This window comes from Dromiciops gliroides, chromosome 1 (genome assembly GCF_019393635.1).
Source record: "Dromiciops gliroides isolate mDroGli1 chromosome 1, mDroGli1.pri, whole genome shotgun sequence".
In the NCBI taxonomy this organism is placed as follows: Eukaryota; Metazoa; Chordata; class Mammalia; order Microbiotheria; family Microbiotheriidae; genus Dromiciops; species Dromiciops gliroides.
In genome coordinates this window covers 215,185,776-215,210,737 of record NC_057861.1, presented here as the reverse complement: position 1 = coordinate 215,210,737, position 24,962 = coordinate 215,185,776, and positions in this window count along the sequence as shown.

Sequence of the window (24,962 nt, the reverse complement as noted above, 5' to 3'; positions counted from 1 at the left end):
GTCCTCATCCCATTCAGTCCTTGTGAATCTGCTCAGCAGTAACAATCACATATAAGGAGAGAAATGCAGATGATTGGACTCTGGATGCGGGTATGCATCCACATCTGGCTGTCCCTCACACTTTCCTAAATGATGGAAGGGCTGGGAGCTGCATGTAGACATATCTTGAAAATAATAATAATAAATAGTAATAATAGTAATAATAGCAATGGTAATAAATAAAATGATAGAAATATTGATAATGTTAACAATTATAATAATAAATAATAGCTTACATGTATATAGCACAAAATATGGGCCAGACACTGTACTAAGCACTTTATATCTGATTTGAATCTTAAAGAACTCTGCTATTATTATACCTATTTTATAGATGAGTAAGCTGAAGAAAATAGAGGTTAAGTGACTTGCCTAGGTCCAATATCTATTTACTGTTCAAGGAACAATTTGAACTCAGGTCTTTCTGTCTGTAGTCCCAGTGCCGTATCAATGTATTACCTACCTGTCTGTGGGTAATTAGCTACCTAAGTTGTGATCCCTTGAGCATTTGTGTTCCTTCTTGGCACCTTGCCCATAATTTCTTCACATAAACACATTTGGATTTTGTGTTTTCTGCAATTTACAGCCAACTGTGTGACTATGAAGATGTAATAGCTTTTAAAAATTCATATGTGACAGCCTGGTTACTCTCTTATTTTGTCTGTGGTTATCTTCATTCCATGTATCAATTACTCTGATAATGATTTTATAAATGAAAATGTAAGCATATACATACATACTGATACATATATATGAGTAGTTATTGATGTTTTCATTTTCTTTTTATTTGGTAATGATTTTTTTCCTGGTCATTCAGTAGTTTCTCTCTTATAATACTTCAGAAAAATTTCCCTCTGTTTTAAAGGTTACATTTCATCTGACATGGATTTCTTTGCGTATGGAGGTGGGACGGTCTTTCTATTTTTCTTTCCAAAGTTTTTTTTCTTTAATGTCAGTTCTACTAATTCATATGCCACATCATGGACTAAGTTATTAAGCATCCAAATGCAGTGGGTCCACTGTCACTGATGATGAAAATTGTTTGGTATAGAAATCTAACATCTTATTTTTCATCTGTTTGTTACCCTCCACTTAGTCTCATCTAAATATGAGTTGGGCATATCTGGTATACTTGGATATCACATTAAGCTTCCTTTGAATTTGCCTTTCCCTCTTTTTGTACTGTATATAGAGCAAAAATAAATTTTCCATAATCTTCCCAGGCTTTTCTTTAAGCTTTTGCAAATGAGTTGATATTCTAAACCAGGGATGCCCTTGACTGCCATTTCCCTTTGCTTGGCAAGAGGATAAGGTGTTTACTGGCTGAAGAAGCAAAGAATGATGTGGCTACCCAAAGTGCTTTCTGGGGAACTCATATTTTAAAAAGACCTTAAAGGGCAATGGAAAGAAGGTTAAACACAAAATAATTTTCGGTTTAAAAATATACTTGAGAGAATAAAAGCCAGCTTCATTAAAATCATAACAAGGAAGCAAGAGTTTTGCTGCTTAGGGTAGATCTTAACAAACAACAGAGAAAAAAAAGGAAGTCTGATATTATGGTAGAATAAGTGCTGGATTTAGAATAAGACTGCTTGGGTTTGACCTCATCTATGCCAATCACTGGTTGTATCCTTTGGGCAAGTTTCTATATCTCTCTGTACCTCAGTGTCATCATCTGTAAAATTGGATTTGGTTCAATGATTTGAAGAGTATCTTCCAAATTTATATCTGTGGCACAGATTCTATTTTGTTTTTTTCTTTAAAGAATAATCTTCACACTGGAATGAGTATAACAAACATGACTAAGAGAGAATTGACAGTGATGATAAACAAGGAGAGAGAAATAACATACTTAGTTGTTCTGTGTGGCTTCAAATGCCCAGGTTCACATAAATTATATTTTATGGCAGAGATTTCAAACACATAGCCAAATGTACATTTGGGTGTCAATATTCTGAACTTCAGCTCAGTTCATGTTAAAAAATAATTGTGAAATATTTACTAAAAATAGAGATATAATAGATGATAGATAATGTTAATAGGTGATTTTCTGAGCTGAACAGATCCTTATTTATGATTTAGTGGCCCTCTTTATGTTTGATTTGGATTCCATTGCTCTAAAAAGTTTGTCAATGTGATCACTGATCACTGAATTCCTAACAGCATCACTTGGAGAATCATGGACAAAAGAGCTGTGCTATGAGACTGATAAGCAGATAAATGTACTAATTTCAGAAAGAGGAAGATGGTACATTTTGTAAACTACTAGCCAGTGTGTTTATGTCTGTCTCTTAGAAAAATTCTAGAATGGATTATTAAATGAATGAGAAAGGGAAGCAATGATCACTGAATGTCTACTCAAATTCATGTAACATGTCTTCTCAGTATTATTTCATAAGGTTTTTGTGAGCAAGGTTTCAATAATAGTAAATGAGAGGAATATTTCAGATATAATGTCTGGATTTCAACAGTGATTTGAAAAAAATAATTTATGATATACATGAACATTTAGATAGATTTTGATAGAATGAAATAGAAAAGTACTTTGGGACCCTGATGCCTCATCACCCACCATCTACTTAGCCTAAATCTCTAATGATAGTTAGAGATTTTAATGTTCCTCTCTCAGAGCTGGATAAATCTAAAAGGAATATATACATAAAAAGAGAGTTGTCAACTCCTTCATAGACATCCTCTATATGTGCTTTATTTTTTCAGTGCTGTGTATACTTTCTCCAGTAAAAATCTGACACTGTAATGTAAAAATCCTGATGCAGTGGTTTCACTGTTCTTGATGGTGAAAAGTTTATTATCCACCTTTATAGATGGTTTTCATCCTGTTGTCAATTTCTAATTGACCTTCCAGTTTCCTCCTTAAATGCCCTTGGTAGGATCATTTATTTGGATCTAGCCAAACATTTTTCTTCTTGTTTTCTCTCTACTACTCACTCTTTCATGAGGGGAAAATATGAGGTTTTATGATGAATTGATATTCTAAACCAGTATTGTCTGGCCGGTATTCTCTCTTCCTGGCATGGAAATTAAGTATTTGCTGGCTATGTTCTTTCTGTTTCCCTGTCATGGTAACTTATGAATACTGGTTGAACTTCTGCACAAAACTGTTATATAAAATAGTGTCCTCTCTTCAATCTATTTCCCATCTTTCATTGTCAATGATTTGCTTAAATGGGTAAGTTTGTAGCTCTTTCATTGCATGCAATAATTTTTAAAAATGATTTTTTTGTTTTCTTACTTTTGCTCTGACTATACAGACAAGCAAATCTGAAATGACTCCCATATCAATAACAAATCACATGTATATGTTCATATACAATAAATTTGTTTTTTCATAAACTTAGTTGGTGCTATGTCCAATGCATCTCAATTCATCTCTGAAAGAAACTTTTCATGATATATATGTGTAATGCTTCTTTGGTATTCATAAGTCTTCTTTTATTTCTTAATCCTGATTCATATTTTCCAACATTTTTGTAGCCATCATTCCTTAAGCCTACCTTTTCATTGAAGTCACTAAATTGCACAACATATTTTTTTAATTCAGAGGGTTTTACTGAGTTCCTCATAGAGTTTCTGTATGTCTTTTTTGTCTATTATTAATGTTGGTCCATAAACTGCAACTACTTTCCTTGTGGTCCTTTCATAAATATTCATCTTGAGAATTATAATTCTGGACCACTAAATGCTGCATGAAATTTAATATTTGTTCCCTTTTAAAACATGATAACAACAACTTCACTAATTCATTTATTTTCCTTTTTAAATGAACCCATATACCAATCTTCCATTTCTAAGTGTAATTTCCTTTCCTTTTCAAATTTCCCTTGTTTAGTCAGAACATCAAGTTGGATAGAGTTTAATTATTCCACTACTACATATACTCATTGATCACTGGAAAAAAGATCTTATACTTAGAGTGCCAAAAAACCAAATAAATGCTCATAAATAGTCTCAGAACTGGTGTTCTTAGCATCTACTGTTCAGTTTTCTGTATCATTGCAGAAGTAGAAAGAGATGATCTGGGGCTGAAGACCATTTTGTATTTATTCATAAGTGACTTTTTCCTCTTCTCCTCCCATTCAAAAATAGTCAATCTGCTGTTAAACTGCTCCATACATAACTAGGCTCACTCTTGGAAAATAAAAAAAAAATCTTTCATTGATACTCTAGAGATACTCTACTCAAAGTCTTTATAATATCTGGCTAGCTAGCTATCACATATAGGCATATATATACATATATGTACATATAAGTGCATATATATATATATATTGCGTGATCTTTTTTATTTTATATATACATTCATCCATGTATATGTGAATAAGTACAATGATCAAACAATGAATATGTATATGTATGAACTTATATACACATGTACAACTGTACACATAGGTCTACATATGTATGTGTTTATTGTTTAAATTTTTTATATTTATATATCTATGTATATGTATATGTGTGTATACACACATATACACACAGAACTAACATTTATGTCAGACATTGAAGTAAGTACTTTACAATTATTATCTCATTTTATTCTTACAATAACCCTGAGAGGTAGGTTCTATTATTATGTCCATTTTGCAAATTAGGAAACTGAGACAGTTATGAGCTGTGAGTTGGTCAGTGTCACCTGTTAGTGTATGAGGCAGGATTTGAATTGAAGTCTTCCAGACTCTAGGCCCAGAACAATCCACTGTGCTATCTGCCATCTATCTATCTACACACATATATATTATATGCATGCATGTATGTGTATATGCATCTACCTATCATATAGTCATATGTATAGGTACATACTTGCATATGCATTTATACATTTGTGTGTATACATATATAAATGTTTGTTATATATTTACAAATGTATGTGTTTACACAAATAAATGTATAGATATACATATATACTATATATACAGTATATAATGTGTGTCTATATGGCAGCTATATGTATATACGCACATACATATATCTCCTTTGGAAACCCAAGATCATCTCCATGCCACAAAGAATAGGAATTTATTGAAGGCCAAAGATAGTATAAAATCACAATAGTCAATGTAGACAGGACTATAAGGCAATAAACACACAAAGTCACTGTTGGTTAGATTCTGAATTGGTCTGACTATTCTGGGACACAATTAGCAACTATGAGAGAAAAGTCTCTAAACTGTTCAAACACTATGAAACAGAGATCTCACCACTGAGCAACTATTCAAAGTAGGTAAAAGGCAGAAACAAAAACCTCATAAGTATTGCAATATGCGTAGTAGCACTACTTGAGAAAACACAATTTTTAAAAATCATGGAAACAAACTAGCTGCCCATTAATTTGAAGGTAGCAAAAATTTATATTATGTGAATTTTATAGAATATTGTTAAGTCAAAAGGAGTGCTGGACATGGGAAATTCAAAGAAATATGGGGAGGTTTTAATGTACCAGATAAAGAATTAAGTAAATAGTAGCAGAAGAAAAAAACAACAGTCATTAAAGTAATATATTTTTCTTAAATACTTAAAAGAAGCCAAACTCTGATGTCAAATCTTTAGCATGGAGAACAGATAATGAAATAGACCTCTCTCCTTAGGTAGAGAGGTAGAGTCCTAAGGATAAGGCATACACCATATACTGTCTGATGTCACTCTCATACTTGGTTTTGCTTATCTGTCATTGTTAGAAGGATGTATTTACAAAGAGATGGAGCTGGGGTAAATATAGAAATGATTATGATACTAAACAAAATGTTATCAATAAAGCATTTTAAATCATAAAAGTTTGGGGAGGTCAGGCTCCATCATTTGCTCTTTGGCTCAATCTTCCTACAAAGAATAACTCGGGGGAAATCTCTAAAACAAAGTTTAGGTATCATTCATGTCAAGGGTCTCTGAAAAAGTAAATAGCAGAGATTGTTTTAGAAAAAAGTACTGAATATTCAAGGTGGATATGAGGCTTAGAATATATACTTTTTCCTCTTCCACCACTGAAAATGCTTAAAATATTGAAGGCTCGTAAGTCACATTAACAAATATAGAAACCTAAAAGCAATAATCCACACAAATCATATGCTCCTGACAGATAAAGGGAACTTTATGGAAACAGGTCTTTCACTGTGCATCTGAGAACTGCACCATCTGTGCTGTTCTAGGTCTGGGTCCCCTAGCAGCTTGGGCTTTCTTAGTCCTTTGAGCTAAAAAGGCCTCATGGGGATGGTGTTACCACTCTCAGAAGAGGTGTTATTCTGTGAATCACTTCTTACTGGGCAAATGGAATTCATTTCAGAAATTCTCACCCTCTTAAACTTACAAAGTTAACACTGGAATAAGAAACATAGATTTCTCATGCCTACTGGGTGCTGGTGTGTATTCAGAGAGGAAAACAGAAAGTAGAAGACTCAGTCCCATCTGCACAAGCCCTTGTTCTCAGTGACATATGTTTACAGCCACCACCGCTGTTTCAGCAGCAGAAGATGGGAGGAATCCCATTCCCTTCATCATTTTTGCAATTCCAAAGGACAGAAAGTTCTAAAAGTCCCCAAAGAAAATGAGTGAGTTATTGCTACTGGGTTTCTCTTATAGACAATGCACTAAGGGGGATAACTCCTTCTGATGCTATAGTGTAGCCGATCTCAACACAGTGCGTGTCCTTCAGCAAGGAAGCAGAGTATATTTTCTTAAGGAAAAAACATTTAAAACAGAGTATGTGCTCAATTCCATCACAGGAGCCTGTCTAGCAGATTAGAAGGCTCCCCTGATCATTACCATTAGACAGCAAATATAAAATTTTACTAAATTCAAGTTATATTTTGTTTTCCCCAATCTACTGGGTTTGTTATAGAAACAAATGAGAATAAATTGGCAACATTTGTCCACAGAAAGATGTTCATATTTTTTTTTACTCATGATTACATGATCAACACTAATTCTATTTTTAAGGCAAGTGACTAAGCAAATCATTGTAGAATATGTTGCTGTCCATGAAAATGTAGTTGGTGCAGGAAGAGGCATGTATTATTGATAAGTTCAAGAAGAACCATAAAATAAGGGGAAATGGTGATAGTTCTCCTGCCAAAGCCAGATGGTTCCCTCCAGTACAACCCTCTAGTCTTTCATTCTTATTTTAAGTGTCCTAAATAATGATGTTTCTACCACTTCTCTGGGGAGAATACTAAACCTAATTGTTATCACTTGCAGGATGTTTTCCTGAATACCATATCCAGTTTAAATGTTCCTTGTCTTAATTTCATCCTATTACTCTTAGTCATATCGCCTGCACTAAATGCAGAATAATTCCTCTTTTTCTTTGGCTATATCTTTCAAATGTCTGTAGATGGTTAGCATGCCCTCCTTAGTCATTCACTGCACAGACATTCTTAATTAGCTTACCTAATCTTGGCTTCAAAGTCAATCCTTTCATTTCCATAAACTCCTTGCTCATCTTTCCTAAACTATTTCCTTTGGAGCTGCATTATCCTTAAATTCAATTGCTTCAAAGAGAATGGAATATTTTGTTATCAGTTCTCTAACATTCTTCTGCTCCCTGGAGTAATATTCCTTTACATGAGATGGTATCATAAATCTTTGAGACCATTGCATCAATTCATTGCCAATCCAGTTCTATAGCCCACCTACAATTATTTCTCCAAGTAAATAAATGGGGATGAGGATATTTTCTTTAGCAGTTTTCCCCCTTTTCCAGTGTTTTACTGCTATTTTTTTCACATCATGCAGTTCGATTCTATTTTCTTTGGTATACCAAGTGCCCATCATAAAATCAAAAATAATCTTTAATTCTTGTTAACATTGTTCTTAAAACTAACTACACTATGAATTTGCATTTATCTGGAGTTTAAAGTAGATCAGTGTGTATTCAAATATCATCCTTTCCCCTTCCTAATTTCCCTTTTACTGTCAAGGCTTCGACAATCATTCTAGTCTCCCAGGCTGGTGGTGTCATCCTTGACTTCTCCTTTCTCTCTCATATTCCATAACCAAATAGTGTCAGGTCCTTTCATTTCTACCTTGGTCCCTTCTTTCCTCTGATACGGCTACCAACTTATCACCACACACTTGAATTATTACAATAGCCTGATATTTGGTCTGTCCCAAGTCTCTTTCCATTCTGATCTATCCTCCACTCAGCCGTCAAAATTATTGTCTTAATGCATAAATCTGACCTTGTCACCTCCTGTCTCAAATAAAATCCAGTCACTGCCTATTGAATTTAGAATAAAAAATAAAATCTCTTTTTACTTTTATGACCATTCTTTTGTTTGTTTGTTTGTATGTTTGTTTGTTTGTTTTTACAGGGCAATGGGGGTTAAGTGACTTGCCCAGGGTCACCCAGCTCGTAGGTATCAAGTGTCTGAAACTGGACTTGAACTCAGATCCTCCTGAATCCAGGGCTGATATGTTACCCACTGTGCCACCTAGCTGCCCCTACAATCATTCTTAAACTGGTCCCTTACTATCTTTCAGTCTTGTTATTTCTCCAAGACCTCTGTGATCCACTAGTTATACTAGCCTCTTTGCTGTTCCAGACACAAAACACTATATCCCAATTCCAAAATCTAAGGGTCTTCATTGGCTGTCCCCGATTTCTGGAATGCTTTCATTCCTCATATCTAACTCCTAGCTTCCCTGCCTTCCATCAAGTCTCAGTTAAAGTATCAACTTCCGTAAGACTTTGCCAGTCTTTATTAATCTTAGTACCCTTCTGAGACTATGCCCAATTGATCTTTTATATTTCTTATTTATGCATAGTTAGTTTATGTTGTTATATGCATTAGACTGTGAGCTCCTTGACAGTAGAAATAATTTTTTGTCATTCCTTGTAAAACCAGAACTTAATACAGTTCCTGGTACATAGTAAGCACTTAATAAGTGCTAACTGGCTGATTACCATGACAAATTAAATTTAATTATTTTTCTCTGTTTCCTGGAAACCTTGTAGCTTCTTCCTATCCTCTGTGAGATTTATCCAATTTTAAATCTCACACCTCTTTACATATCTCATTTACCATTTCCTCTTATAATTTCAGAGTGAAAAGGACTTGATAATTCAGACTTTTCTAATTTTCTTTTTTAGCATTTTTTTGAGATTTAATACCTTTAAGAGCAAATTGTTTTTAATCTTCAAGCAGAAAACTTGAAACAATATCACAGGGAAACATATCTCAAAATATGCAATTATGTAAGAGAGATGTTATCACCTGAAATTACCATGTAGGTTATTTCATCTCATACTTCTTATGAAAACCAAGATGCTTAACAGTGCTATTCTTCCTATTTTATACATTATAGAAAGGATCAGAGTACTATTTCATAATCATTGGATATTCTACCCTGAGATAAATTTGATTGGACCATTGGCAAAGACTATGAATGACTGACATATGAAATGTTAAAATTTCATTTTAAAAGTTGTACTGAACATTCAATGGTTTTGAAAAGGCTTTGAGGCAGCAGGACACTTGCAAACTACAGTTGGAAGGATCCTATAGATTTTTAAATAATGAGCTTCTATGACTGTTAAAATCCAGAAATCACTCAGCATAGTATATATCACATGTCCATGCATTTGGCCCATTCATGTATCATTATTTGTCTTTTATATAAATATTCTGTCTCCATGACTAAATTGTTTATGCCTTGAGAACAAGAAAACAACAGGAAGGACAAAGTAATAAGATGGTATTGCAGACTTATACTCTATACGACTTTATACTTTAACCTTTATTTAGCATAATATGTTTCATATAGTTGATGACAAATAAATATTGCTAATGATAACAATTCAAAAAATTTAGGCATCAAACTATGTATTTTTATTATCCTATATAATTTTGAAATGTTTCATTACTATATACGTCATAGCTAACTAAAAATCTGGATTATTTTATGGAATTTTAAAATCAGATTGATTTAGCTTTGATACTCATCACCCTTAATTGCTTCTTCTAATTAAAGGTCTAGAGGACAGAGGAATCAACTTCTCCCAAAACCTCCCTTTATATTTTCCAGCTAACTTGATTTCTAATCAGCTGCACTGCTTGGTTTCAACTCCACAAACATAGTTCCCCCACCCTGGATATCCTATGGCATCCTTCCCCCATTTTCAACTTCCTTTTGTGTATTGTCTTGCCCCATTATATTGTAAGCTCATTGAAGGCAGAGGCTGTCTTTATTTTTCTTATATGCAACCCCAGGGCTTAGTATATTGCCTAGCACATAGTAGGTATTTTTCTAACTAAAATGTTATAGATTGATTACCTTTGGATAATCTGTGCATTTGAGTCTGAGCAATGCCAGTAATTACTGGTTGTCTACTGTATTTACATCAATTGGTAGTCTTAAATGTTATGAACTTGGCACTGAGGATGGAAATAATAGTATTTAATCTGGGAATTTCAACTGTATAATAAATAATTAAATGATTCCATCCTTTTACTACTAATATCATTCTTAACATAAGGAAACTGACAAGTTTTGAGACTTTCTGTCCACAACCTGAATGCTACCCCAATTATCTTTACCATGTGTGCTAACGTTGTGCCAAGCAGTTGGAGGAATAAACTGAATTCATTATATCCCAGATTCACTGAAGCAACAAGGTGTGCACCAGCACAGTTCACATGATGGTATATGTATGAGAATGAATTACTATAAAGTAAATTTTGCTATAGAATATGCTTTTCTGCTGCTATTTAGTATAAAAATGGGAAGTAGAAAATAGGATAAAATATTCAACTTGCTCAAATTCTAACATTTGACTGGTGAAGTCAATTCAGAATGTGAGGGGGGAAAAGACAGCTGAAATGGTACTGCTTTATCTAATTAAGTTAATTACATTTTATTTAACAAAAAATCCTAATGTTATGGTTGGTATTTCTGGTCATTTAGTAACTACTCAAGTTTGGAATTATCATGAGACATTCATTTCCATGGCCATTCTTAGGAACAACTTCAAAATAAATGAAATTTGCAAGTGCTAAAGGAGCAAGAGCATAGTTTAAATCCTTCTACTTATAAGCTATTTAATTCCTTTTGAATTCCTACTTATCCTTAAAAAGGACAATACAGTTTGTGCTCCTAGCTTTACCAATCCCTTGATTTTACAATGACCTACCCTGAGACCTCTCTCAACATTTTTATTTCATCCCTCCCTATTGTACATTGTTGTTTGTTTTGTAAACTGTAGTTGTTCCTGCTTCAAATTTTTCTATAAAATTGTAAGCTCAGCAATGACAGAGACTACATCTTATATAAACTTTATTTTTCTGAGTGTTTACCACAGCTCTCTACACAATGCAAACACTCATACATATCTGTTGAATTTAATTGCCTCAATATTCAATTTTCAAATTTGCTTTTCAAAGGAAATCTGTTGATATACATACTATAGTTCCTTTTAGAAGAGAGAACCTAAAACTCATAGGTGGACATTGAAAAAATTACCTGATGTTGAAAGATTGACTGATATCTGCTAATGCAAAGTATTCTGTATAATGTTTATTGATATGGACCAAGATGTTCAATTGAACTCAATGTCCAATCAAACATCTAACCAAATGAAGGAATTATACCTGCTTTTACCAACTAGTGGGGGATTATTTTTCAATTAATGGTCATTTTATTTTCAAACTACTCCTTTCATCTATAAAGCTGAAACTAATAATAGGATGGTTGATTTTGCATGAAAATATTATTTGAAATATAGATATGTCCTTGTTTCATTGTTGCAGTAAGTCCTAGAAAGCAAGTAGAGAAAGTGTTCTAAGACCATATTTGCTGGGGCATATCTAACTAAGGATAGCATTGGTGAGAGTTAAGCTAACACATAAACCCTCTGCAGGTGCATGGCCACAAAAGACCCACCTGAGAACATGACTAGATCACTGTGAGTACTGTTGGGATTTGTCATTGTTGTTGGCTGAAGGACTTAACTAAAAATTGTCTCAGAGGAATGCACTCTGACCTTTCTTTTTGTCAAATGATGTTCTTTGAGCAGACACATAACTAAAAAAGTTTTAAATTCAGTAGATATAACAGAAGGGAAAGAAATAACAGGGATCACAAATTCTAATTTTGATAGCAAAACACATATAAATGATTCTTTTGTTATTATTTTTAAACCCAAACTTGTGGGGAACATAAAACTGTGTTGTTGTTGTTTTTGACGTGTTGGGGCTAGCTGGGTTTTCTAAATTATTATTATTTATATATTACTGACTATTTATATAATAATCATTATTGTACCCTTTTGGGCAGTAATGTATTGACTTATAGGATTTAACACAAGCAGGAGGAAAGTCCCAGAACCATATTATCTCTCATATATATATGTATATATATATATTTCTTATTGGCATATATATATATATATCCCAGGCCAATAAGAAAAAATAAGAAAAGGAGCCTCTGAGCTTTAGTTCATAAAGGATGAGGTTTTATTGCTTGGGAATTAATTGGAACACAAAGGTGAAACCAGTTAAGGAAATAAGGAAGTAGAAATGCAGATAGATAGTCTTAACACTAAACTTAGGGTTTTTTGTCATTAACTCACCAACCCAGTCAGTCTGCAGTAACTCAGCATTCACCCAAACCAGAGTATGAAAAACATGCTCCGCCAGGTCCCTGGACACCACCAGCCCAAACTCCCAGTGAGTGCCACAGAGCAATCTATCTCCATCTCTATTGTACCCTCAGGTTCACCCTGAAAAGGATTAAAATTTCCTCCTATGACTTGACCTTTTTGAAGTAAGGGGGGAGAGAAAGTCAACTATAATTGGGTCCCTGGATCACTCCAAGAAACCCATTATTAATAATCATTTTCTCACTTAACATCTTTTGCTTTCCAGACTCTCATATTTTGGTACACAAAGACAAAAGAACTTCTATGTATACATATCATGTAATTTGGGGTACAATAACAATATTGTCATCTACAAGATGAGTGAGAAGTATATGATCTAAAAAAAAAAAGGGTTTCTTGAGGCAGCTAGGTGGCACAGTGGATAAAGCACCGGCCCTGGATTTAGGAGGACCTGAGTTCAAATCCAGCCTCAGACACTTGACACTTAGTAGCTGGATGACCCTGGGCAAGTCACTTAACCCTCATAGCCCTGCAAAAAAACAAACAAACAAACAAACAAAACAAACAAAACAAAACAAAAAGCAGTGTTTCTGAAAAAAATTCATAGTTTGTATTTAATTTAAAATTAAACACTTAAAAATCCAACATTTCCAAAATGATAATTAACCAAGTTTGCATTCTTTACTCTATATACATAGCACTTGGAATATTTTATAACCAAGGTGGTACTACTTTACAATTTTCCCAAGGGTATTTGCAATAGAAAGGCCCAGAGAGCCCTCATTATTTAGGTTCCTTGGGTACAGACTGTGTTACTCAAATATGAAAATTCTATAATTAATGTTTGAAAACACTGGCTGTATGAGTGTCTGTAAGGTTCACACTGCTTCTTTGGAGGCTAGCTATAGTTGCACAGATGGAAAGGCAAGTTTATTTTTAATTTGTTTGCATATTCCTTATCTTCTGTACGTTTCTTTGTATATAAGTTCTACATCCCCATCTTTATTATAGCATTCTCAACAAAATTTTATCTCTGTTATTATGTTTTTAATAGAAAAATATTTTCCTCTTTTTTCCATCTTTTCAGAGTTGAGTGTAATCCTGCAAGATAAAAATTTGTATTTGATGAACTAAAGGAAATTTAGGCAGTCTTGAGGAAAAGACAAGAATTCAATGGAAAATTCAACTTACAAGAATCAGGAGAGTCATTAAAAAAGCAAAGATGAAAGATGAATTATAATAATGTTAAGATGTTTACTTCTTAAATGAGAAAATATCTATAACTCTGAAAAATGCTATCATTACTCAGGTAGTTTAAAAGAACATACAGAGATAGAAGGCTTGGGGTTGAGCTAATTGTGATAGAATGATCCTAAAAAATAAGATTGGGTAGGGAGAGGTAAAATGGAGCAAATTACCTCATACAAAAGAGACATGAATGGCAGAACTGTTGCAGTGGAGAGGATAGGGGGAAGGGCAGGTAGAGCAAGAACCTTATTCTCATCAGAACTAGGTTAAATGAGAAATGATATATACATTTAGTAGAGTATAAAAGTTTGCTTACCTTACAGCAAAATAGTAGGGAAAGGGGATAAGATAAAGGAGGGATTCTTTTGGGGTATTTTGTTTGTTTGTTTGTTTTAAATAGAATTTTATTTTCCAAAAACAGAATTTTAACATCAATTTTTTAAAAACTTTGTGTTCCAACTTCTTTTCCCCCCTCCATTTGCACCCCCACCCACAAGAACTCAAGCAATTCAAAATAAGTTATACATGAGTAGTCATGGAAAAATTCCCATGTTAGCTAGTTGTGAGAGAAAAGAGTAAAAAAAAAAACTTCAGATTAAGGAATTGTCAAAGAGGAAAAGGAAAAAAAAATTTAAATGTGTTTCCATCTGTTTTCAGATACTATCAGTTCTTTCCCTGCAGATGGGCTGCAATCTTCATAAGTCTTTTAGGGTTATAGTGGATCATTGCCTTGCTAAAAATAACCACATGCTTCCCAGCAGATCATCCCCCACTATTGCTGGTATTTTGCATACAGTCACTCTGCTTCAGTTCATGTAGGTCTTTCCAGGTTTTTCTGATAGTATCCTGTTCAACATAACCTGTATATAGTACCTTAACCTTGACAAGAGAATTTTTTTCATAAAAGCCCAGCAAAGTAGGTACCATACGTTTTGCCATTATAATCAATCATCATAACTATTTCCCTCCATCCCACTCCCTTCCCATGACATTTATTCTATCTTCTTTTTACGTATTCCTCCTCAGAAGTGTTTTACTTCTGACTATCCTTTCCCTCACTCTGCACTCCCTTTTTTCATACTTTCTTCCTTATCCTCTTCTCCTCCTATTTTCCTGCAGGGTTAAATAGACTGCTCCTCCCAATTGGGTATGAAAGCTATCCCCTCCATGAGCCCACTCCAATGAGATCAGGTTCCCTGAGCTAATTCTGTGTTCTAAATTTTTCCTTCCTCCCTCCCTACTCAACCCTCCTTATGAGATCAAGCAATTCAATATGTTATACTGGTGCAGTAATGCAAAGCATCTTCATCTTCCTTGAAATTGTTTTGCTTTTTACTGCTCTCTCCCCCAATCTGCCCTTTCCTCCTTCCCTTCTCTCCCCGCCCCCTTTTCTCCCTTCTCCCCCTCAGGGTAAAAATATATTACTATATCTAACTGAGTATGTATGTTAGTCCTTCTTTGAGCCAATTCTGATGATATTAAGGTTCACTCACTCCCCAACTCCTTCCCCCTCTTCTACTCTCCTCCATAAGCTTTTTTCTTGTTTCCTTCATGCTACCTCTCCCCATATCATCTCTTCCCTTCTCCATCCCCCAGTTTATTCCTCCTATACCTCAACCCTATTTTAATGATGTCAACCTGGATTAGTTAGGTGGCACAGTAGACAGAACACCAGCCCCGGGCCCAGGAGGCCCCAAGACCAAATCCAGCCCCAGACATAAGACACCCCACCCTGTCTGCCCTACAAAGAAAAAAACATAAATGCTTTACAGATATCATCCCTTCATATTCAGCTCATCCCTGTCTTCTGTGAATTTCTTACTGAGATAGTTCTTATGATTTCAAAGTATTATCTTCCCATGTAGGAATGTAAACGGTTTCATCTTTTAATATCCCTCATGAAGTCATTTTCCTGTTTACCTTTTTATGCTTCCCCAGGGTCTTGTATTTGAAAGCCAAATTTTCTTTTCAGTTCAGGTCTTTTCATCATAAATGCTTGAAAGACCTCTTTCTCATTGAAATCCAATTTTTGCCTCTGAAAGATTATACACAGTTTTGCTGGGTACATGATTTTTGGCTGAAGTCCAGTTCCTTTGCCCTCTGGAATATCATATTCCATGCCCTTCAGTCCTTTAATGTAGAAGCTGCTAGATCTTGCTTTATCCTTATTGGAGCTCCACAGTATTTGAATTCCTTTTCTAGCTGCTTGCAATATTTTCTCCTTGACCTGGGAGTTCTGGAATTTGGCTATAATATTCCTGGAGGTTTTACTTTTGGGATCTCTTTCAAGAGGTGATTGGTGGATACTTTCAATTTCTATTTTAGCTTCTGCTTCTAGAATATCAGGACAATTTTCTCTCACAGTCTCTTGGAGGAAGGTGTCTAAGCTTTTGTTTTGGTCATGGTTTTCAGGTAGCCCATTGATTTTCAAATTATCTCTCCTAGATTTATTTTCCAGGTCACCTGTTTTTCCAAGGAGATATTTCACATTGCCCTCTATTTTTTCATTCAATTGGATTTGCTTTACTGTGTCTTGGTTTCTCATAAGGTCGCTAGCTTCCATTTGTTCAATCCTAATTCTTAGGAAGTTATTTTCATCAGAAAATTTTTTTAATCTCCTTTTTCATTTGGCTTTTCAAACTGTTGATTTTTTTCTCATGACTCTCCTGCATCATTCTCATTTCCCTTTACATTCTTTCCTCCTTTTCTCTACATCTTCTTTCTATTTCTCCTACTTTCTCTTCAAAGTCCCTTTTGAGAGCTTCCATGGCCTGAGACCAGTTCATATTTTTCTTGGAAGCTTTGGATGTTGGAGCTTTGACCCTGTTATTATCTTCTTCTTCTATGGTTGTATTGTGGTCTACCTTACCCCAAAGAAGTTTTCGATGGTCTTCTGCTTTCTCTGCCTACTCATCCTGGCTTAAAATTTCTTGGCTTTAACCTCCTTCTTAAAGTGTGGCACTGCTTCCAGGACAAACTGGTCAAGGTACAGCCTATCCCAGGGGATGGTTGGGCTTCTTCTCAGCCTGCCTGGCCTTGCTTTCATTTTATTTTAAACTCTCCACTGGGGGATGGGGTGTGGGGCTGCTTCTCAGCTTCAGAGGGTCCCAAGTGTTTTAATCTCAGCTTGCCTGTTCTCAGGTCTGGAGATAACCCCAGGCCTACTTACTAAGCAACCAACCAGCAAAGCTTTCTGTGGTGTGGTTCTCAGCTTCCAATGAGACTGCTCCCCTGCTCCCCTCCCCCACCTGGGTCTCCCACCACTCAGGATTTCTTCCTGGCTGCCTGCTGGGGTGGGACAGTCAAATCTTCCCCCCCCCCCCATCCACTGGTACCTATGCACTTACCCCCTGGGCCAGCCATTCACTTCAACCGCACGCTCGGTTCCAGAAGATGCCAGTGCTGCATCCGATTCAGAGGCACTGGGGCAAATTTCTCCAGTGGGTGTCTGGTGTGTCGGCCCGATTTTGGGGTTAGGCTTTATTCATGACCCAGCACGGCCCCCTGAAATCTATCTAAAGCTGTAGAAAACTCTCAGCCCAAATTTTAGTGTGTTTTTCTGCACCAAGTGTTCTTTTATTGCTATTTTTGGTGTGATTGTATCAGGAGGTCTGTGGGTTTAATGTCTTTCCCCCACCATCTTGGCTCTGCCACCTAAAGGAGGAATTCTTAAAAGGTTATGCACATTAGGGAGGCAGTGGTTAGAAGTAAATTAGATTTCTGAGAAGGAATAACGGAAAGAGTGAACATAGAGTGAATGGTATCATATTTAAGAAAAATATAAACTATCTAGATGTGTTAAAGGCTAAAATTCTAGCAAGTCTGTCTAAAATATCTAATGAGTGGTCACCAATAAATTATAAGCTTTAGCAAGAATTAGACTTTTAAGCATTTATTAAGGAGAATAAGAATTTGGTAAAGAGAGAGAGAAAGGCCTATATTCATATATCTATTAAAGGGAGAGCGCATTTCTAGCTCCTTTCTCCACCACAGTCCTCAGGAAAAAGACCCAGTCAGAGTGGCAGGCTCCCCACTTCTTCCTCCCACCAGCAAATGTCATTTCCTGATGCCAAATAAAAGACTCCTGGTCTTGCCCTCAAAGACTTTCACCTCATGGCGGAGCTCTTCTACAGTAAGTCTCCAGCAGGTGGCATCATTCCAATCATTACAGATATAAGGGACTAAAATTCTAGTTAGTCTGTCTAAAATATCTAATGAGTGGTCACCAATGAATTATAAGTTTTACCAAGAGTTAGACTTTTAAGCATCTATTAAGGAGAATAAAATTTGGTGAAGAGAAAGAGAAAGGCCTAGATTCATCTGTTTTTTAAAGGGAGAGCACATTTCTAGCTCCACTCTCCACCTGAGTCCTCACAAAAGAGAGTGAGAGAGCCTGCCTTACCCCTTCTTCCTCCCACAAGCAAACATCACTTCCTGATGCCAAAGAAAAGCTACATGACTTGCCTTCAGGTGTCTTCTCCTCATGGCGGTGCTTTCCTACAGTAGCTCTCCAACAGGTGGTGTCATTCCTATCATTACCATCCCCCCTTTGTTTCCTCAAGAAACACAGGGTGTTTCCTTGATGAAACAGTCAAAAATAACAGAATATAGTACCCTATGCTAACAAACAATATGTTAATGACAGTATAGAAAAGGGAAAAAGGAAAGTTTGACCAGAGGGCAGGCCCTCATGAACCGGCGCTTTGACACTGGCCTGCAGAGGGAGGGCCTCTGTAGATAATACATGTTACAAATGGTGTGTATAATAGCAGAAGGGAAAAAGAAAAACAACAAAATCAAATTGTTTATTTAAAGTCTTTGAAAGTCTTCTCTCAGATGATTATTGGGACATCCTCTGGGTGTAGTTGTGGAATGGAAATCTTTTCAGGGGTTGATCTGTGAATGCTGGTAATCAGCCAGGAAAATTTCCTACAAAATTGAGCTTAACACAACTTTAAAATAGCTTTGTCAATAATCAAATCAAACAATGAGGGTTCTTAAAAACGGGTCTAAGGGAATTCAGAATCTTAGTTGTTACACATGAAACAAATAATAAAACAAAAATTGAAACATTCTCTAAAACTTAATATTACTATAGTCCCCCCTTGTGGAGGGTAAATTGAGAAGACAATTGTTGAGATATTAATTTTTAAAAATAATTTTTATATTTGTTTCATCACTTTTTACATCATCTGCCTAATTATCCTCATAGCATTATGAGAAATTTAAAAATCTAACATAATTGGTAACAGATATCAAGGCCAAATCCAACATTGTTTTTATGATGACACCTGAGATAATTATGGGGGTTACCATAAAAGAACAGAGAAATGATGGGATATGAGCATTCCCACACTTGAGCAATATATACTGCCCATGCAGTATGCCAGGATTAAAATAGGTGGATGGGATATATGTTCATGCCACCAAACATATTGGAGGAAACTGAGTCAGACTTAATCAGATGCATGGCATTGAGACGTCCATGGCATCAGGCATATAGAAGGGGGCATAGAAACCAGGTGTAGAATGAGATGGGTGGGATGAAAACTTCCAACCATCTGTACTATAATGTGGGGAAAAATTAAACAAAGAGAAACCAACCTCAAAATTTGTCAAAAGCCCTTCCTTCAGCCATACCTTGCCTTCATGCATGTCTCCCCTCATGTGACAGTTCAATGTCTGCTCTTGCATGTATTCCTCTTGTGTTTGAATGGCATCTTGGCCAACTGGCATCTTATTTTTTTAAATTAATTAATTTTTTCCATTACATGTAAAGATAGTTCTCAACTTTTGTTTATACAAGCTTTCCAATTTCAGATTTTTCTCCCTCCCTCCCCTCCCTCCCCCCTCCCCTAGACAGCAGGTAATCTGATATAGGTTATATATATATATACACACATATATATACATATACATATGTGCATATATATATATACATATATGTGTGTGTATATATATAAATATAGGATATATATATACACGCACACATAACATTAATCCTATTTCTGCATTAGTCACATTATAAGAGAAAAATCAGAGCAATGATGAAAAACCTCAAAATAGAAAAAACAACAGCACCAAAAGAAATGGTATGGTTCATTCAGCATCTATACTCCACAGTTCTTTTTTTTTTTCCCTTGGATTTGGAGATCAACTTCTATCATGAGTTCCCTGGAATTTTTCTGTACCATTGCATTGGTGAGAAGAATATAGTCCATCACAGTAGATCAACACTCAATGTTGATGATACTGTGTACAATGTTCTTTAATTCCTTTCTCTTCTCTGATTGCTAAAGCTAACATTTCTAGAACAATATTAAATAATAGGGGTGATAATGGACATCCCTGTTTCACCCCTGATCTTATTGGGAAGGCCTCTAATTTATCTCCATTGCATATAATACTTGCTGTTGGCTTTAGGTAGATACTGTTTATTATTTTAAGGAAAGCTCCCCCTATTCCTAAACTCTCTAGTGTTTTTATTAGGAATGGGTGCTGTATTTTGTCAAAAGCTTTCTCTGCATCTATTGAGATAATCATATGATTTTGGTTGGTTTTCTTATTGATGTGGTTGATTATGTTAATAGTTTTCCTAATGTTGAACCAGTCCTGCATTCCTGGTATAAATCCAACCTGGGCATAGTGTATTCTTCTGGTGATCACTTGCTGTAATCTCCTTGCTAATATCTTATTTAAGATTTTAGCATCAATATTCATTAGGGAAATTGGTCTATAATTTTCTTTCTCTGTTTTTGCTTTGCCTGGTTATGGTATGACCACCACATGTGTGTCATAAAACAAATTTGGTAGAACTTCTTCACCTATTTTTCCAAATAATTTGTATAATATTGGAATTAATTGTTCTTTAATTGTTTGGTAAAATTCACCCATAAACCCATCTGGCCCTGGGGGTTTTTTTCTTAGGGAGTTCATTAATGGCTTGTTCAATTTCTTTTTCTAATATGGGTTTATGTAAGGATTTTATTCCTCTTCAGTTAACTGGGCAGTTTGTATTTTTGTAAATATTCATCCATTTCATTTAGATTGTCAACTTTATTGGCATACAGTTGGGCAAAATTCTTTACAAAGGGATACCTAAGGACCCCCACACCTCTTTCCCATGACAAAGGGGGCCTGACAAGGAAATTTTGTTACTACCTTTTAAAATTTAATATATACATAAAAATAAACCATGTAACCAAGTTTATGGTTTTTGAAATCTTTTTTTTGTTTCCTAATATTGAAATATCTGTGTTTCTTGATAATTATATATTTTATTACAAAATTTAAAAATATTACAAGGGATAAGTAGAGGGAGGTTTAGCATGAGTTATATAGAGAGATTTCTCTTCTCCTGAGTCAATAAAGAAGGGGAAAATCTATGACTGAGGGGGCAGCCTGGTGGTGCAATGGATAGAGCACTGGCCCTGGAGTCAGGAGGACCTGAGTTCCAATCTGGCCTCAGACACTTGACACTTACTAGCTCCGTGACCCTGGGAAGTCACTTAACCCCAATTGCCTCACCAAGAAAAAGAAAAAGAACAAGAAAAAAATATGACAGAGAATTTTTGATTAATTAAAATGTATGGATTTGAGAGAGATTGATTCCTGAAACATTCCAAAATATTGATCAGTGTTAATACTTTATCCTCACCTTCTATAGAATCGGTTTTCACAGGGAGCTAACTGAAGTAAAGAAAGGAAAAGGTTAGCATTGATATTAGTTTTGAATGGTATACAAGTAAAAAAATTGTTAAATTAAACTTTTTGTTTGGAAAAAATACCATTGAAGAGAGTGTGATAACTAAACACTGAAATTATCAAGTTACTATCTGAAAAGTACATTTTAAAGTTTGGAAACATTTAGCCACATTAAAGATATTATCTCATTGTAGTTCTTTTACTGTTTCATAATATTTTCCCACATGAGTGCCTCCTGATCCAGAGCATCTGTGCATAATGCAAAAACAGCAGCTGAGATTGTGCTCTAAGGAGTGTCTCAGAAAAATAGACTTGTTTCAAGAGAGAAACTTTAGGAAGATCTGAGTTCAGCTACTCGTGTATAATGGAAATATGGCAAAATACTTTAACTGAGATGTGGTAAAAGGGGAAAAAATTAAACAAAAAAAAGAAAGAAAGAAAGAAAGAAAGAAAGGAAGGAAGGAAGGAAGGAAGGAAGGAAGGAAGGAAGGAAGGAAGGAAGGAAGGAAGGAAGGAAGGAAGGAAGGAAGGAAGGAAGAAAGAAAGAAAGAAAGAAATGAAGTTTGTAACCAGAAATGAGCATAACTGTTAAAATGAGAATTTCTTGACTATTTCTGGTGAAAATACCAACATTCTTTCACCTGCCCAGGTTCATAAACTGATCTTTAACTCCACTCTCACTTTTCCTCAACCCCCATATATGCAATTTATTGCCAAATCTTGTCGTTTCTACCTCCACAGTATCACTGGCATATTTCCCCTTCTTGTTACCAACACAACTAACACCATAATTCAAGCCCTCATCACCTTTCATAAAAGCTTTTGTGGGGACGGCTAGGTGGCGCAGTGGATAAAGCACCGGCCCTGGATTCAGGAGTACCTGAGTTCAAATCCGGCCTCAGACACTTGACACTTAGTAGCTGTGTGACCGTGTCACTTAACCCACATTGCCCCGCCAAAAAAAAATTAAATAAATAAAAAATAAATAAAAGCTTTTGTGTGGTTTCTCTGCCTCTTAGTCTCTACCCAATTCATTCTGTCCTCCTCACCACTGCCAGTGATTTTCCTTGAGAACATATTTGATCATATAACATACGTGCAAAATCAACTCCACAAGTTCACTATTATCCCTAGGATGGAATATAAACTCTCTAGTTAGCTTTTAAAATCCTCTAGAAGCTTGTACCATCCAGCATGGCCTAGTAATATATTACCATCACCACCAACAGCAACACCAACAATACTTCACAATCTGTTCCTTTCCTCAAGGATTAGCTCCAATTTACACTGTATATATCTTCCTGTTTATATACATAGTTGTTTGCATGTTGTCTCCACCTTTAGAATGTGAGTTCCTTGAGGTCTGGAATGCTGTCTTTTGCCTTTCTTTGTATGCCAGCTATTGGCACTGTGCCTGACTCCTAGCAAATGCTTAAGAACTACTTACTGACTCATTCTGCAATTCAGTCAAACTAGCTTTATCTCTTTCCCTTGTTTTCTGTTCTTCATACCATTTTCCATCTCCAAGCTTTTGCACTTCCTTTTCCACATGACTGGAATGAATTTTCTCCTCACCTCTACTTCACAGAAACCTCTTATTCCTATAAGACTTAATTCAAACTTTACCCTTTACATGAAATATTTCCTGACTTCAAACTTTTTAAATTACCTTGAATTTAACTAATTTGTGTATATACACACACATGTGTGTACATATATCTATATATGTGTATATAGATATATGTATTCTGTTTATACTTATATATGTTCCTGTTATCTCCCAATTAGAACATAAGCCCCTTACAAGAAGTAATCATATCATTTATTTGTTTATTATTTTTATATCTTCAGAAGCTAGCAAAATGCCTAGCAGAAATAATAGGTGTTTAATATTACTTGTTGGATAATTGAGCTTTAAAATAAGATGTAACAATATAAGTGATTGTGTTTAAAGACCTTGGTGAGTATTTCAATATAGCCTGACATTTCTACTTCTGTGTTAAAACTCTTTAGATTTTACTATTGACTATGAACTTCTATCTATTTTACAACTGTGTCTCCCTCAGACAAAGTGATCATATTAAAAAGTACAAAAAAATGTGATTACAGAATTGCAATTACTGAAAATAGGTGGGGGATGCTAAATGGTAGAGTGGTTAGCAGTGGATCCTGCCTTGAAACTTACTAGCTATGTAATCTAATGTGAATTTCTTAACCTCTTTTTCCTTCAGTTTCCTCCTCTGTAAAATTAGAATAATAATAGCTCCTCCAACAAAGGATTGTTAGGAGGATCGAATAAGATAGCATATGTAAAGTGTGTTTAAAAAAACTTTTATAAACTTTTATAAATGTCAGCTATTCATCATCATCATCATCACCACCACCACCATCATAATCAATGATATTTCATTTCCCCCACCTGCAACAATTTAAAAGCAAAAGAAAACCTGACTCTTCTTAATCAATCAAAACATTTTAAAGCAACTTCCAGCTCTGTGAAAATTAGTAAGTATGGCAAGACCACTTCTCAAGTGCTCATCACATAAAAAGTTAATTACAAAATTTATTATGATATGAGTTATAAATATTTCCCATTTGCAAAACAAAAAAGTGGGGAGGGGTTAAAGTTCTCCCAAAAGCCTTTTATTTCCCCCAATAACTTGAAACACAATTTCTTTGGTTTCTTAAATGATTAATTTAGTAAATTTTAGTGGAATTTATTTAGTGATATTAGTATAATTTATTAGTAGAAATCATCTTTGTTTTAATTATTTTTAAGTACTTCAATCCTAAGCTTGACTCCCCAAATATTAATATATATTGGCTTTCTATGCTAATATTCTCCTTCACAGGATTGTTGTGAGGATCAAATGAGATAGCATATATAATGTGTATTGCAAACCTTTGTAAATTTATATAAATGTTAGTTATCATTATCGTTATTGCTATTAATGATATTTCCTTTTCCCTACCTGGAACAATTTAAATTCTATAGTGGATACCAAAAGAAAGCCTTTATACTTTAGGCTTAACCAAATATTTTAACTAAAGAAGAAAATAATGTATAAAAGGCAGAGGCAAAAGAGAAGGAAGGATAGGGGTGGGGAGGGGGTGTTATTTATCAAGTACTTATTATGTGCCAACACTATCCTAGCCATGTAAGTCATAGCAATGTAAAATAACAGAAAGTCATGTAATTCCTGGCCTCAAGGAGTGAACAGTCTAATAGGGAAATGTTTTGTAGGAATTTGAATTGGCAGGACACACTGAACACTGGAGGACTTAGAAGCAAAGGTTTATTACTCACAATTGGGTGAGTAGAATGCATGTGGCCTCCCTGTGTCCAACTCAGTCCCACTGG